This window comes from Brassica napus, chromosome C7, assembly GCF_020379485.1.
Source record: "Brassica napus cultivar Da-Ae chromosome C7, Da-Ae, whole genome shotgun sequence".
NCBI classification, from domain to species: Eukaryota; Viridiplantae; Streptophyta; class Magnoliopsida; order Brassicales; family Brassicaceae; genus Brassica; species Brassica napus.
Genome location: NC_063450.1, coordinates 674883 through 689646, shown reverse-complemented (window position 1 = coordinate 689646; position 14764 = coordinate 674883). Strand labels below are relative to the sequence as shown.

The following is a 14764-nucleotide window of genomic DNA, read 5'->3' as shown; positions in this document are numbered from 1 at the left end:
AAATATTTTCCAGATGGAACGCTCAAAAGACGTAAAGCGAGATGGGTGGCGCGGGGACACAGACAACAACAAGGCATCGATTACTCTGAGACGTTCAGTCCCGTGGTCAAGTCGCTGACTATAAGCCTTGTCCTCCAGCTTGCTGTCTCCCGCGCTTGGCAAATCAAACAGCTTGACGTCAACAACGCCTTCCTCCAAAGAACCTTAACCGATGAAGTCTATGTCAGCCAGCTACCAGGATATGTCGACAAAGATCGCCCCCATCATGTCTGCCGACTCCGCAAGGTACTCTACAGCCTGAAACAGGCGCCGCGTGCTTGGTATCAAGAACTCAAGACGTTCCTCTGCTCCCTTGGGTTCCGCAACTCACTAGCCGATACATCTGTGTTTGTTTACAATGATGCAGGCCAAGTTGTGTATTTTCTTGTCTACGTTGATGACATCGTTGTCACTGGTAGCAGTACCTCTCTTGTCACAAGCTTCATCAATGTCCTCTCCAACAGATTCTCCCTCAAGGATCCAACGGACTTGGACTACTTTCTAGGTATTGAGGCGACAAGAACAAGTCATGGTCTTCACCTTATGCAACGCAAATATATTAATGACCTTCTCTGTCGCACCAACATGGTTGATGCAAAGCCAGTCACCTCCCCAATGGCAACTCCGCCCAAGCTGTCTCTCAAGTCTGGCACTGTCCTCTTGGATCCGACTGAGTACAGAACTGTGATTGGCAGTCTACAATACCTTGCGTTCACGAGGCCTGACATAGCTTACGCGGTGAACAAGCTATCTCAATTTATGCATTGTCCGACGGATCTACATTGGCAGGCTACCAAACGGATCCTTCGTTACCTAGCTGGTACATCTTCACATGGCATCTATCTTCGTAAGGACTCGCCTCTCTCGTTACATGCGTTTTCTGACGCCGACTGAGCAGGAGATGTTGATGATTTCGTCTCGACGAATGCGTACATTTTGTATCTCGGCACCACACCCATAGCATGGTCCTCAAAGAAGCAACAAGGTGTGGCACGATCCTCCACGGAAGCTGAGTACAGAGCTGTGGCTAACACAGCCTTTGAAGTTCGATGGGTCTGTTCTCTTCTCTCTGAACTTGGTGTCACCTTACCCTCGCCGCCGGTGATATATTGTGATAACGTCGGCGCCACATACCTCTGCGCTAACCCAGTCTTCCACTCTCGTATGAAACACTTAGCCTTGGACTACCACTTCATACACGACAATGTCAGCTCAGGCGCTCTCCGCGTGTCACATGTCTCCACCCACGATCAGCTAGCGGATGCACTTACGAAACCGCTTGCCCAAGCACGCTTCACTCACTTATCTAACAAGATTGGAGTTCGACAACTACCTCCATCTTGAGGGGGCATGTAGGATGTATATATGGAAAGGTCTTATGTGTCAATTGTATTGTCTTGTAAACCTAGTTAGTCTTGTATATATATTGTAACAGCATGCTCTAATAAGATTACGCTTCCCATTACATACATACTACCAGACTTCAGTTGTTGCTTGATATGACGCACAAGTCCAACAAAAGAAGGGTTTCTATCCGTTGCTTGATATGGCGTACAAGTCCAACGGAATAGAGAAGTTTGCTTGGAGCTAACCACACCAAGAAACAAGAAGTGTTCTACAAAGAACAAAGAGATAAACTCATAAAAAGGGGAAAATTCAATGATTTCTTTCGTGGCTCTAAGGCCTTATTTATAGGATTACAAGTTTTAGAAATCCAAAGAAGAATGTGCTTAAAACAAGACATAAAAACTAGAAATGAAGACTTTGACTAAAGACCGAAATTAATGATTTTTGTTCAATTCTTTTTCCCATGCACGACCAATACTTCCTTGCTGACACCCTCTTGGTATTCTTGATGAGAATGGGCTTGAAATGGACTGAGGAAAGGTCTGGTCGAATTTGGTGTAAAACCGACCCAAATTGAATTTGTTATGAATTTTTCTGTGGGCTGAAAAAGACCCATTTCGCCCAGCAACTAAACCAGCTCCATCTTCAGTGTTATTTAGCTCACCAGATATGTAATTGTCACTTTGATTCAGCTCGACCAGCTCGCCCAAGTAAGTGTCACTTCGTCCAACTCATCCAAAGTGTTCATGTGTGTCTAGCTCCATGATATCTTCAAGGTCAATTGATCGTTGCTTCCACTTAGTTCCTTCCATAGGTGTGGCATCCACAGATATGCATCTACGGGGTTGCATCTACTCCCTAAGTCCTTTCTTTTCCAAGTTAGCTTCTGGCTCGACCATGGTTGCATCATCCGATGGGGAAACCTCGGTTGGGTCGAGTTGTGCATCATCCTGGTCTACGAGCCAGGGCGCATCAACATGCATGTTGTTTGTGGCAAGCCATTGAAAACTTCTCTGTAGATGATATTGGCAATGGTGTTTGTAAGCTATTGTGCCTGTTTGGACAGTGACAAAGGCGAGAAAGGTGAAAAGAGGCCTTCTACTAAAGAAGTCAAACATGGCAAGTCTGAACCCATAAATGGTAAAGAAAAAACTTTCACCAGAAACGAAAACAAAACCACCCTGCTTTTATCTCCTTTTTTCTACTACTTCCCACTATTTAGTAGATCATATTAATCAATTTTACAGGGTGGGAGCATCAACAGAAAATGAAAAAGTGAAAAAAAAAACAGAAAATTGTAAAGACATGTGAAAACAAACAAAAATAGATATGAAAAAAATTGATTTTAGTTTCTAAGGTACTAAAGCTTATCTTTGCTTCAAAGCTCACCGCACGTTCTCAAGAGAAACCTTTTCCCTTGTTGCGTTTATGTTCAAGCCGTGAGCAGCATCGACTAATCTATCTAACAACCATTTTCCACCACATCAACTGGTTTAGAAACAGATCCATTCTCAACAACCTTGACATTACCGGTAGTTTGAGCAACCGAGGAGATTCCTTGTGAGCCGGATCAGCAGTTTCAGATTTCTTTTTAGTTCATTTAGATGTTAGAGGAAATACTTAGAGTTGTACGCTTACTCAAAAGATTTATGGTTGTTTTACTGCTCTTACCTGTTTATAGGTTTTGCTGTTGCTTCGCTTTCTTCTCCAAGATAGTCTTCTGTCGAACCTCATAGAAGGAAAAGTCATTCAAAATGCAAATCTTGCTCGTATGCTCCTTGAAAATTTTCACAATCTTCAAACCTTGCTCCAACTTGACCTATAACACAAGCCAACAAAAGAAACTTCATCATAAGAAAACCAAATCGAAAACATAAGTTGTAGAGATGTAATAGCTTTACAGGTCTGATACTTCTTGGGTGTCTCTAGAGTTAGTAACAGGCTTGTCTTCATTGTTCTCAAGGGTAATATGTTTTCAGCACACTGTTTGGAACATCCTTCACAATATGCTGCAGCAAGCTTCTTGCCTCATGTTTCAGCAGTCTGCTTCTTAACCTATACGCTATCTCCTGATTTTCATCATGTATAGGAACAAAAAAAACATGATTAAAATAATAAAAGTATATATGTAATCAGTGGGAATTAAAGTATGTCACTTGGCTTAATATTTTAAAGTATTTGCGAAGAAGAAGATGATCAATAGTTACAAATGTCAACTCCTATCTAAAATGTTGAGGAAACCACATTCTTAAATTATGCAAAACATGGGCAAGAGTAGTATACTTTATCAATATCTTAGATTGACATATTCATAGCCACCATTCTGATCAAATATCTTGCACACTCATACTCCAACTGGATCACATCATAAACAAATACTCTCTGTTTATTCAAGTATCATTTAGTGTATGTGTGTGCATTTTCTAAACTGAGAGGTTCAGAGAATGATAAAATTAAAACATAATCTTACATGAGCTTCATCCTCTTGAGCTTGCATAGACCTGAACATGGCTTGGACCACCCCATTTAGCTCTCGGCTGACCAACTCAAGTATTAAATATTGTTTCTGAGCTAAAGATATAAATACGAACAATTAAGTTTGGAGGTTTTACCTCACCTGGTATTTTTCTGCAGGAGCTTGAGTACTGATATGTGGATTTGGGGTGATATGAGTTCTCTCTCTTCTTCATATACTTCATTGTGCATGATACAAAGGGTCTCACTCTTGAAGAAAGCGAAGGAAAATGCTATAAAAAGGTTTCTCTTCTTAACTTCATTTTTCAGTACCGCTTCTGACTTGAAGCTATGAATGGCAGACGTAACAACCACATGTGTTGTCATTCCCTCACAAATCTGTGTTTCAAAATATCATCGTAAAATTGTCAAAGAGGAAAATAACTCTTTAACTTTACTATACATCATGTTTTGAAACAGATCATGCGTAGTAGTAGTCTGTGTCATTTTGAGGTCAGCTTACTTGGGGAGACAGGAAGATGAGCTAGAAAAGGTTGCAGAGGAAACAGATTAATGGGTTTGAAATCTTGAGACGCGGCCATGGAAGCTTCACAAGGGAATAAACTCATGGTTGTTGTGGGGGTGACGTAAGCCTGCAAATAGGATCCAAAAGTAAGATCTCGTTTAATCAAAAGGTAATCAATTGCCAAGAGAGTCAAATTATCAACTATAAAGATTCATCACAGAAACAAACCAATGAATTTTGTGAGCCCTAGCCTCTCGTGTACCTCGTAGATGTGGATACGTGTGAACCCTGCAAAGTATCATAGTAAGCTCTATTAGTTTGCAAGCTCCATTTGAAGAACCCCTGATGCGAGATAACTATGGGCAAGAAAATTAGAGGATAAGAAAGATTTGTTCATACCTGTACATCAATTAGGATCATCTATGCCCAATTAGCATGCTGGGTTCCGAGTTAAACATAAATGAATGACCCTGAAGATCAGCTTCACTTCCGGATGGCGTCAAAGCCTGATTGTACGAGAACAGCATCGGAGGAAGACATTTTTGAGATTAATTAAACGCTTAAGAAAATGAGGTTCTAAAGAGCCCCATTATATATATATATATATATATATATATATATATATATATATATATATATATATATATATATGACTAGGGATGTTGCCCGCGCGGGTTCATTTTTATGATGTAATTGGTGGTTTTAGTTTTGGGTTAGGAAAAATTTGACGCAAAATGTGTCCTGAATGGATTTAATTTAAATGGTTTATTTAAAAATGGGGGTGGAGATGGTGCTTCTTTAAGGTGTATGCATGTTGTAAGTGAATTGATTTTGTAGGCGTGGCAAACCATTGAGGGTGGATTGAAGAGGAATACACGTTGGTGATGAAGGGGTGATTGTCTTGTTATCGTAGTCGTATCCTCTATAGATGGCATCCATGATGCTTCACTATGTTCGATGTTTTTGAACGGCTGATGACGTAGTGTCAGGGCATCAATGTGGTCACTTTTTTGGGTTAAATCGGCGTTAACGTTGTAATTATGTTCAGCGTTGTGATTCTTATTATTTGTTATAATTCTTTACGCCATTTGTATGTCGGTTTTTTATAAATTATTTGGTGAGTTTAAGCGGTTATTTGGTCGAAATTTTAATCTTCTCACTAAGTTGTGGCTATGCCATACAATATAAGTTGGTATCTAGATATGTCATAGGACTTTGTATACTAAGTATATCAAGCTGGTACTGATGGAGCGTTTTGTTTTTCATTTTATTAGCGTTTTTGTGAGAAAGCATTAATATGTCTGAATGGCGGGAAAACTTGAGGTTGTGGCAACAAATTTTGTGAATGGAAGTCGGCAGTGAGTATCAGTGTAGGGTTGATCATGAAAAGTGTGATGCTCTATATGTAAAGTTCCTCTATTTCTATTATTTTTTAAGATTTTATCATTGCTAATGGACTTCCTTGCTCAATAAAGTATTTATTTTAAATTACTCATTTTTCTGAATTTAGATCTTATCATTGCTCAAGTGAACGGACTTCCTTGAGACATATTGAATATAGACAATACATTTGGATGGCAAGGAAGGTCGGTCTGACCTCTGCAGCGTTGTTACTGTTGCTATGTGTAAAAAACTGCTATGTTTAAATTGTAAGCATAATTGTCTTTTTAATTATCTTAACTGCTATAATTTATTTTCAATTGTTTGCTATTTAGTAGTGTCTATTTTATAAATAACTATCAATTATAAATAATGTGAAATCTGTAAAAGATTTCAATATGAGCGCACTCCATGTTAGATACTAAAGCTCATGCTAATTGTTGTAAATAAGCAGAATGCATTAATACGTATTCATCTTATTTCTAAATATTTGATTAAGTTTCCTAAGTTAAAAGACAAAGAATGGTGGAGCATGTTTTTTGTTAATGTCTGTCTGAAACGGCTGAAATGTTTAGAAAGTGAACCATAGCAAATCAAATAAAACAAAGCTTCGAAGTACTAACCAAATAAATCAGACTATAGTGTTTTGAATTTTTTGAAAAACTAAAGCAACGAACAGGTCATCCTGTCATGTAAACGAAGCTCCACTTGTTCTTGTGAACTTAGTCAGTCTGTTGCTTCCTCCCAGAGCACCCCTCCTGCTTCAGAGGCCTGACTCGGATCTAATGCTGCACCACTTGCTTCAGTTGCCGGCCTGAGAATATATAAAACAGTCAAATAACATTTTAAGACTTCGGGTTAACATGTTTTAGACAGGGAGTAGGGCTCATTACCTTCAACTAATTTTTGGTTGATGTTAGAGGCAACCACGACCTTTGGTTCTTTACCCCTACTTTGCTAATTTTCATCTAGTTGCTTAACTAAATCTTTGATCGACATTGAGAAACATTTTTAGACACGTTGAGCTATGGCAGCCCTCTATATGCTTTAAGTTATACAAAAATGAAAGTTTGTGATTAGATATATACTCTTCAATGCTTACGGTAATCATCATGTGTTGTGTACTCTGGCTCACTTCTTTGTAAGCTGTTCTTATCCTCCTAACTCGCCCAAGAATATCTGTGGGATTAATACATACGATAAGCTTGCCATTGTGATATCAAAAACATATATGGTGTCTTTCAAAATACATATATATGGCAGTTTTTAGGAATTGGGAATTTAATCTCAAACCTGGTAAATCAGTTTCGTGTTGGATAATATCATCAATTGCTCCTAATTCCGGAAACTGAAGCTCTCCATTGGGATTGGTTCTCTGTTTCAGAGAGCTCCTCAAACAAGGGTTTGGTCAGTGAAACGAATAGCAAGGGGCCTCGCTTAAGCGGAAGTTGGGGTTGCTTAGGGATACCTCAAACACACTTAGCTCATAAACAGATCCTTCACTAATAAGTAAGTGTTTGAAGAAGTTCAGTCGGTGATCGTTAAACGTCAGGTCACCTGTGACAATCCGCTTATCAGATAACATCCATCTCACATATTCCATGATGCTAGCACTAAATTGGAAACTAAATAATGGAAAAAAATACCTGAGCATTGTAGATCCTAAAATCTACACTAAGTATTTGATAGTGATTGAATGTTAAATCTAGGGAAGAAAATAATGTGGGCAACGATATCCTCAGAACACAAAGACATAATCAAGTATGAGTTGACAAAATGACAAAATGGATCGAATAGCATAGGTATTTCGGTTGAAGGAAGATCGTGACTGAACTCGGGATCGAGCTGCCTACGTACCCGTCAAGGGATCAAGTCTAAACGTAGTTCAGTTATAATCATCTCGAATGAGATGTCGGTTTCATCGGTCCGGAGTGAGACCTCGGTTTCGCTGGTCTCGGGCTAGATGTCTACTTCGCGATCTCTTGTCTTGAATGAGAAGTATTCGATGTCTGGTTGACGAGTTCAATTAACTCAAACTATCTGCATACGATCTCATTAGATCGATCTTGTCGTACGAAGATAAGCTCGTGTCATTAACGTGATACGAGGGTTGCTTTCGTCATAGATTCTTGTCTTTAACAAACACAACAATGTGTTTACTTCGTGAGATAGACATTAGGAAACTCATCTCTCTCGTTCTTATTCAGCCCAGAAAAAATGGAAGAATTGTTTCCTCATTAAATAGATATAATGATTCCACCATGTGTTGGTGGCGGATGACGTGATCTTGGTGGTACCGAAGTCTCTCCACCTTTTCGTGAGTCTTTATACTTTTGTTTTCATCCTTTTTGTCTTTGTTTCGTCCAAGGAGAAGATGTCCTCTTCGTTAGATCCAAGACCTCTTTTATATGAGAGCAAGGTTGTTGCAAGAAGCTAGTAATATGGTTAATAATTTGTTGCACATGCTCCACCTTTCTAGCTACGACTTATTCTTTATTGATCGCTCTCCGAGATATGCAGAGAATAATTCTCTTGTCTTTGACTCATTCATACTCAAAGAACCTCGGGCTCTATGGGCCGACTTTGGGTTACGAGTTCTCATGAGCTTGTCTAAGCTCAACTTGAGGTCATATTTGGTTGATCGTATGTCGGTCGGGAGAGTCGTGGTTTAGAGCTCGTGAGTACGAGTTCTTCTTTTCTGGAAAGTGGGGAAGATCCTCGGCTTTGGCCAATGCAAAGACCTTTTAGCTCTATGAATTAATCATAAATAAATTACACTTCTTCTTCTCGTTCAACATATCCATGGTGGAGAAATGTTTAATCATTATATAATGATGATGGTCTTTTAACAGCTAGCGCTCTTTTTCTTTGAAAAATGGAGAAGTCAACTTATGGAGAGGTGTCTATCTTTTAGCCCTCGAGCTTTGGCGGGTCCACTTCTTCCCTTTCATCAAACGGTGGTGAATATTTTTAATTATAATGGTGATAAGGTTTGCGGTTTCTTCGTTAGTGTTGCTCCGCCCGAGAGATCCCCGTCTTGAATGAGATATCGTTTAGTAACAAATATATAACGTATTTGGGGCCTCCTTTTAGGAGCTCGCGGAATCATGTCATTCCTTAAATAATCGTGAAAACAAGAAATTGTGTTTTGAGGTCGCAAGCTTAATGCTCTCGTTTCGTGGAGAGTGGAGAAATCTTTTTCTGGCGTCTCCTCGATCTCATACTTACACATGTTGAGATCTTGGGAATCGGGTGTAATGTCGGGTTTGTAACCATGATCTCTAATTAAAACTTGGTTTTTTCGTGAACATCGTTTTTGAGTTAACATGAATCATATTAATGAATAATATGATGGTTCGGTATGTATGAGTTTATGGTCGTGAGAGGTTGAGCTCTCATAAATTACAGAGTTGAATGATGATCACAAGAAGGGGAGACTGTGTTCCTCATTTTTCATCTCATGAGTTCTTGTTCGTTTTGGGTGGAAGAGAATGGGGTTTGTCTTCTCCTCTAGAAGATGCTCGATCTCAACAAATACGTCTTCGTATTTCTTTTGTTTAAATATCAACAACTCCCTTTTTGTTTTACCAGGTGATCCATAGGTGGAGAAATCGTTAATAGCTTTTGTTTTTTAAGCGGGAGAGATCTGGTGATAAATCCGGGTCCAATTGTTAGTTGCCCCCAGTCCTTCGAGTGAGGTGACGAGGTTGAAGGACGAAAAGTCAGCTTTCCTCTGCTGGCGAAGTCGCGTGGAATACTCTCTTCTACTCGTTTCTCAGTCAATATGACATCGAGTCTAACGTAGTTTATTATTACCATCTCTATAGGGACGTCGGTTATATCAGTTTTGAGCGAGACATAAGTTTCGTTTGGAACGAGACATTTCTTTTAATAGATATGGAGACGTCGTTTTTACTTCGTGCAATGGATATAAAGAATTGAATATACTTTCTTCTCCTCAAACAATATTAGTTGTTTGATCGTTCGCCTTGTAGTTGTAATGATTCCATAACACATTATGGTGCAGCCTGGGTATGGCTTCTGCTCCTGGATCACTTGAAGGGGAACGAAATAGGGATGTCCTTGGAGGCTACTAGCACTCTGCTGGACTATGGACGTCTCTCTGAAGCTATGGAATGGCAACAGAGATGGTTTGCTACTCAAAGACACAAGATCACCTTGTATTGTCAAAGATGGGATTCACAGGAATTCCTTCCTTTAAGTGAGATCAATGTTCTTGAGCTGAACAGAGAAAGCTAGAGACAAGACAACAAAGTTGACTGAATAATTCTTAGATTGAAAGTTGAGAAAACAAACTGCCTCCCCCCATGTTCTTAAAGAAATCGACAAACATAAACCCTAGAAGTAAACCAGGATGGTTTAATTCTAATTCTAATCCTAATCCAATTAAAATTGGTTTATTTTAAAATCCTAATTGTCTTTGGTTTAAATTAAATGAAAGCCCAATAACCAAAGCTCTTACAAAGTAATTAAATTAAACCAACAGGCTGGTTTATCTTGATCTCCTTGTCTTGATCCAAGACCCACAATTTTGGCTATCTCCTGGAGCCTCTCTTCTTGTGCTCTCAGCCTTGATCTGGTTACTGGTCCACTCCACAAGCTGGCTAGCTCATTTAGTTCTTCTCTGCTCAAGTCTGGTTCTTCTCTGCTCAAGTCTGGTTCTTCTCTTCTCAAGTCTGGCTCTTCTTTTCTCAAGTCTGGTTCTTCTCTTCTCAAGTCTGGCTCTTCTTTTCTCAAGTCTGGCTCTTCCTCGTCAGACTCACTCAGCTCCCCAATGTCTCTACTCATGGCTACACCATCCCCTCCTCCTTTAAAAGGATTTGACCTCAAATCCAAATCATCTGCAATAAAAGGGTCCAAGTCAGAAACATTGAAAGTAGAACTGATTGTGTATTTCCCTTCAAGATCGATCTGGTAGGCATTGTTGTTGATTCTCTTCAGCACTCTGAAAGGTCCATCTTTCCTTGGTAGCAACTTTGATTTCCTCTCAACAGGAAACCTCTCTTTTCTCATGTGAATCCACACAAGATCACCCGGTTCAAGTACTAGCTCCTTGCGCCCCTTGTTCTCCTGCCTCTCATACATCTTGGTTCTCTCCTCAATGTTCTTCCTGACCTGCTCATGCAAAGACAAAACAAACTCGGCCTTTTGCTTGCCATCAAGGTTAGTTTGCTCTTTTAAAGGTAAAGCAAATAAATCAAGAGGAGACAATGGGTTAAAACCATAAACAACTTGAAAAGGTGAGAGTTTAGTAGCTGAATGCACTGCTATGTTATATGCAAACTCTACATGTGGTAAACAATCCTCCCATGTCCTAATGTTACTCTTAATGATGGCACGCAAAAGAGTAGACAATGTCCTATTGACTGATTCAGTTTGACCATCAGTTTGGGGATGACAAGTAGTTGAAAACAATAGCTTAGTTCCCAACTTTCCCCACAGAGTTTTCCAGAAATAGATAAGGAACTTAGTATCTCTATCAGAAACTATAGTCCTAGGCATACCATGCAATCTAACAACTTCTCGAAAGAATAGATCAGCTACCAAAGATGCATCATCAGTTTTATGACAAGGTATGAAGTGAGCCATCTTAGAAAATCTATCAACAACCACAAAGATACTATCTCTTCCTTTCCTAGTCCTAGGCAATCCTAAGACAAAGTCCATAGAGATATCAATCCATGGTGCAGTAGGAATAGGGAGAGGTGTATACAAACCTGTTGGTTGGACCTTAGACTTGGCTTGTTTGCACACGACACACCTTGAGCACACACGCTCCACTTCTTTCTTCATACTCGGCCAGTAGAAGTGCTCCTGCAAGGTGGAGAGTGTTTTGGCGACTCCAAAGTGTCCCATCAGCCCTCCTGCGTGAGCTTCCCTAACATACAATTCTCTCAAAGAGCCACTAGGAACACACAGGCGGTTATCATAGAAAAGAAATCCTTTTACTTGGTAGAATTTTCCACTAGCATGTTTCTCAGATTCTCTAAACACATCTTTAAACTCAGGATCATTAGCATAGCAAGATTTGATATGTTCAAAGCCTAAGAGTTTAGTTTCCATTGAAGATAAAAGAGTATACCTTCTGGTGAGTGCATCAGCCACTACATTCTCCTTACCTTTCTTGTAGTGGATGACATAAGGAAAGGTCTCAATGAACTCCACCCACCTGGCATGTCTCTTGTTCAGCTTCTGTTGCCCTTTGAGATGTTTAAGGGATTCATGATCTGTATGGATCACAAACTCCTTAGGCCACAAGTAATGTTGCCACACTTGTAAAGCTCTCACCAAGGCATACAGCTCCTTGTCATAGGTAGGATAGTTCAAGGTGGCGCCTCCTAGTTTCTCACTGAAGTAAGCTATGGGTTTCTTATCCTGCATCAACACAGCTCCAATTCCAATACCAGATGCATCACATTCAATTTCAAAAGTTTTAGAAAAGTCAGGAAGTGCAAGTAAGGGAGCACTTGTTAACTTCTCTTTTAGCATTTGAAATGCATCTTCTTGGGTTGGTCCCCAAGTGAAACCTACACTCTTTTTGATTACTTCAGTCAGTGGTGCTGCAACTGTACTGAAATCTCTCACAAACCTCCTGTAGAAGCCAGCAAGTCCATGAAAACTTCTGACCTCTCCAATAGATTTAGGAATCGGCCACTCCCTGATAGCCTTCACTTTTTCCTCATCAACCTGTATGCCCTGTGAAGTCACAACAAAACCTAAAAAGACAAGGTTATCTGTGCCAAAAGAACACTTTTTATAGTTAGCATACAGATTTTCTTTTCTAAGCACATCCAGAACTTGTTTCAAGTGGTTAACATGTTCTTTCATAGTCTTGCTGTAAATCAGGATATCATCAAAGTAAACAACTACAAATCGTCCTATCAAAGCTCTCAAGACATGATTCATTAACCTCATGAAAGTACTAGGTGCATTAGTAAGTCCAAAAGGCATCACAAGCCATTCATACAATCCTAGCTTAGTTTTAAAAGCAGTTTTCCACTCATCTCCTTCTTTCATTCTAATCTGGTGGTAACCACTCTTTAAATCAATCTTAGAAAAGACACATGAACCATGTAACTCATCTAGCATATCATCTAAGCGAGGAATAGGGTGTCTGTACTTAACTGTTATGTTGTTGATGGCTCTGCAGTCCACACACATCCTCCAGCTTCCATCTTTTTTTGGTACCAAGAGGACAGGTACAGCACAAGGACTCAAACTCTCCCTGATATGTCCCTTATCCATTAGCTCATTGACTTGTTTCTGAAGCTCCTTGGTTTCCACAGGGTTGGTCCTGTATGCTGGATGGTTTGGTAAAGTAGCTCCTGGTACAAAATCAATCTGGTGTTCTATTCCCCTTATAGGCGGCAGACCTATTGGATTGTCCTCTGGGAACACATCTCTATACTCCTGCAAAAGGCAATCAATCTCCTCTGGAATCTCAGGAGCAGGGTTAGTAGTAGAGCTCAACAATTCTTTATAAACCACTAGTATCAAATTTGATTGTTCAATCACAGCAGTTTTGATATCTTTAGCAGTAGCAAAGAGGTTGAGTTTACTTACCTGGCTGGTCTCTTCAAGAAGCAAGGACTTGCTGGCGGCCTTGGACTCTCCTCTCTTCATTTTGAGATGCATCTGATCCTGGTGTACCTCCTGAGGGGTCATTGGCGCCAGGGTAACTTGTTTCTCCTTATGGATAAAAGTGTATCTGTTGGTGAAGCCATCATGTACTGATCTCTTATCATACTGCCATGGACAACCAAGAAGGATGTGGCTAGCTTCAAGGGGTGCTACATCACAAGTGATCTCATCCTGGTACTTTCCCACTGATAGCAAGACCTTCACTTGTTTGGTGATCTTTAATTCACCCTCATCATTGATCCATTGCAAGAGATATGGTTTAGGATGTTTAAACACTTGAAGACCCAACTTCTCCGCCAACTCAGCACTTGCTACATTAGTACAGCTGCCTCCATCAATGATCAGGCTACAAACCTTTTCTTGAACCAAACATCTGGTGTGGAACAAGTTTTCCCTTTGCTCATCTTCTTTGGCTTTAGGTTGAGCATTGAGAAGTCTCCTGGTGACTAGTAGCTCTCCACGGACAGGGTACTCCACGCCTTCCTCATCTGACTCTTGGTCGGCGTCCTCCTCTTCAGATATCACCTCCCCGTTGGCTAAGATAGTCATCACCTTCTTGTTGGTGCACTCATTAGCATAGTGACCAAAGCCATGACACTTGAAACACTTAATGTTCCTGGTCTTAGTAGATGTGGCTACTCCTTTACCCTTGTCATCCCTCTTGGTCTCTACTGAAGAAGAACCGTCCTTGGACTTATCCCCTGGCTTATCTTCCTTGGAGTAGGCCGGTTTTGAAGCAGGAGTGTATGAAGACCGGGTAGAGCTCTTCCTCTTGTTCTGCTGCTCAATCAAAATAGCCTTATGTAGCAGTTCATCCATGTCCTCATACTCTTGTAGCTCCAACCTATCTTGTATATCTCTGTTAAGACCTCCTTGGAATCTAGCCATAGTAGCTTCTACACCTTCTTCTAAATCAGCTTTTAACATGAGTGTTTCCATCTCCTGGTGATAGTCCTCTACACTCTTAGACCCTTGAGAAAGCTTTCTCAACTTCTGGTGTAGATCTCTTCCATAGTGATTAGGAACAAATCTCTTCTTCATCACAGTTTTCATCTCAAACCAGGAAGCTACTTGAGGCTCTCCATTGCGTCTCCTGGTAGTAGCAATCTGATCCCACCAGCTAATAGCATATCCACAGAATTCAGTAGCTGCTAGTCTCACTTTTCTCTCCTCAGTGAGCTGCTGGCAATTGAAAACCAGTTCAATCTTCTTCTCCCACTCTAAGTAAGCATCAGGATCATTCTTCCCATGGAATGGAGATTCTAAGCTTGAGATTGCCTAGGTTATCAGTAGCTGGTCGCCTACGGTTGTAGTTTCTACACCATGCTGACTAGCCTGAGATCCATCATCACTTTA

At 40.3% G+C, this 14764-nt stretch overlaps 1 long non-coding RNA gene across 2 annotated transcripts; it reads right to left on the bottom strand.

The window, feature by feature from the left end:
- Positions 1 to 6081: 6081 nt before the first annotated feature.
- On the bottom strand, positions 6082 to 8185 carry LOC111210485. Of its 2 annotated transcripts, XR_002661811.2 has the most exons (4): positions 7215 to 8185; positions 7040 to 7134; positions 6640 to 6925; positions 6084 to 6560 (listed from the first exon to the last, which is right to left on the bottom strand). It is a non-coding gene; the product is annotated as an uncharacterized LOC111210485 (long non-coding RNA). The 2 variants fall into 2 exon arrangements; XR_002661810.2 differs by having other exon boundaries at positions 6082 to 6560; positions 7040 to 8185.
- Positions 8186 to 14764: the final 6579 nt, after the last annotated feature.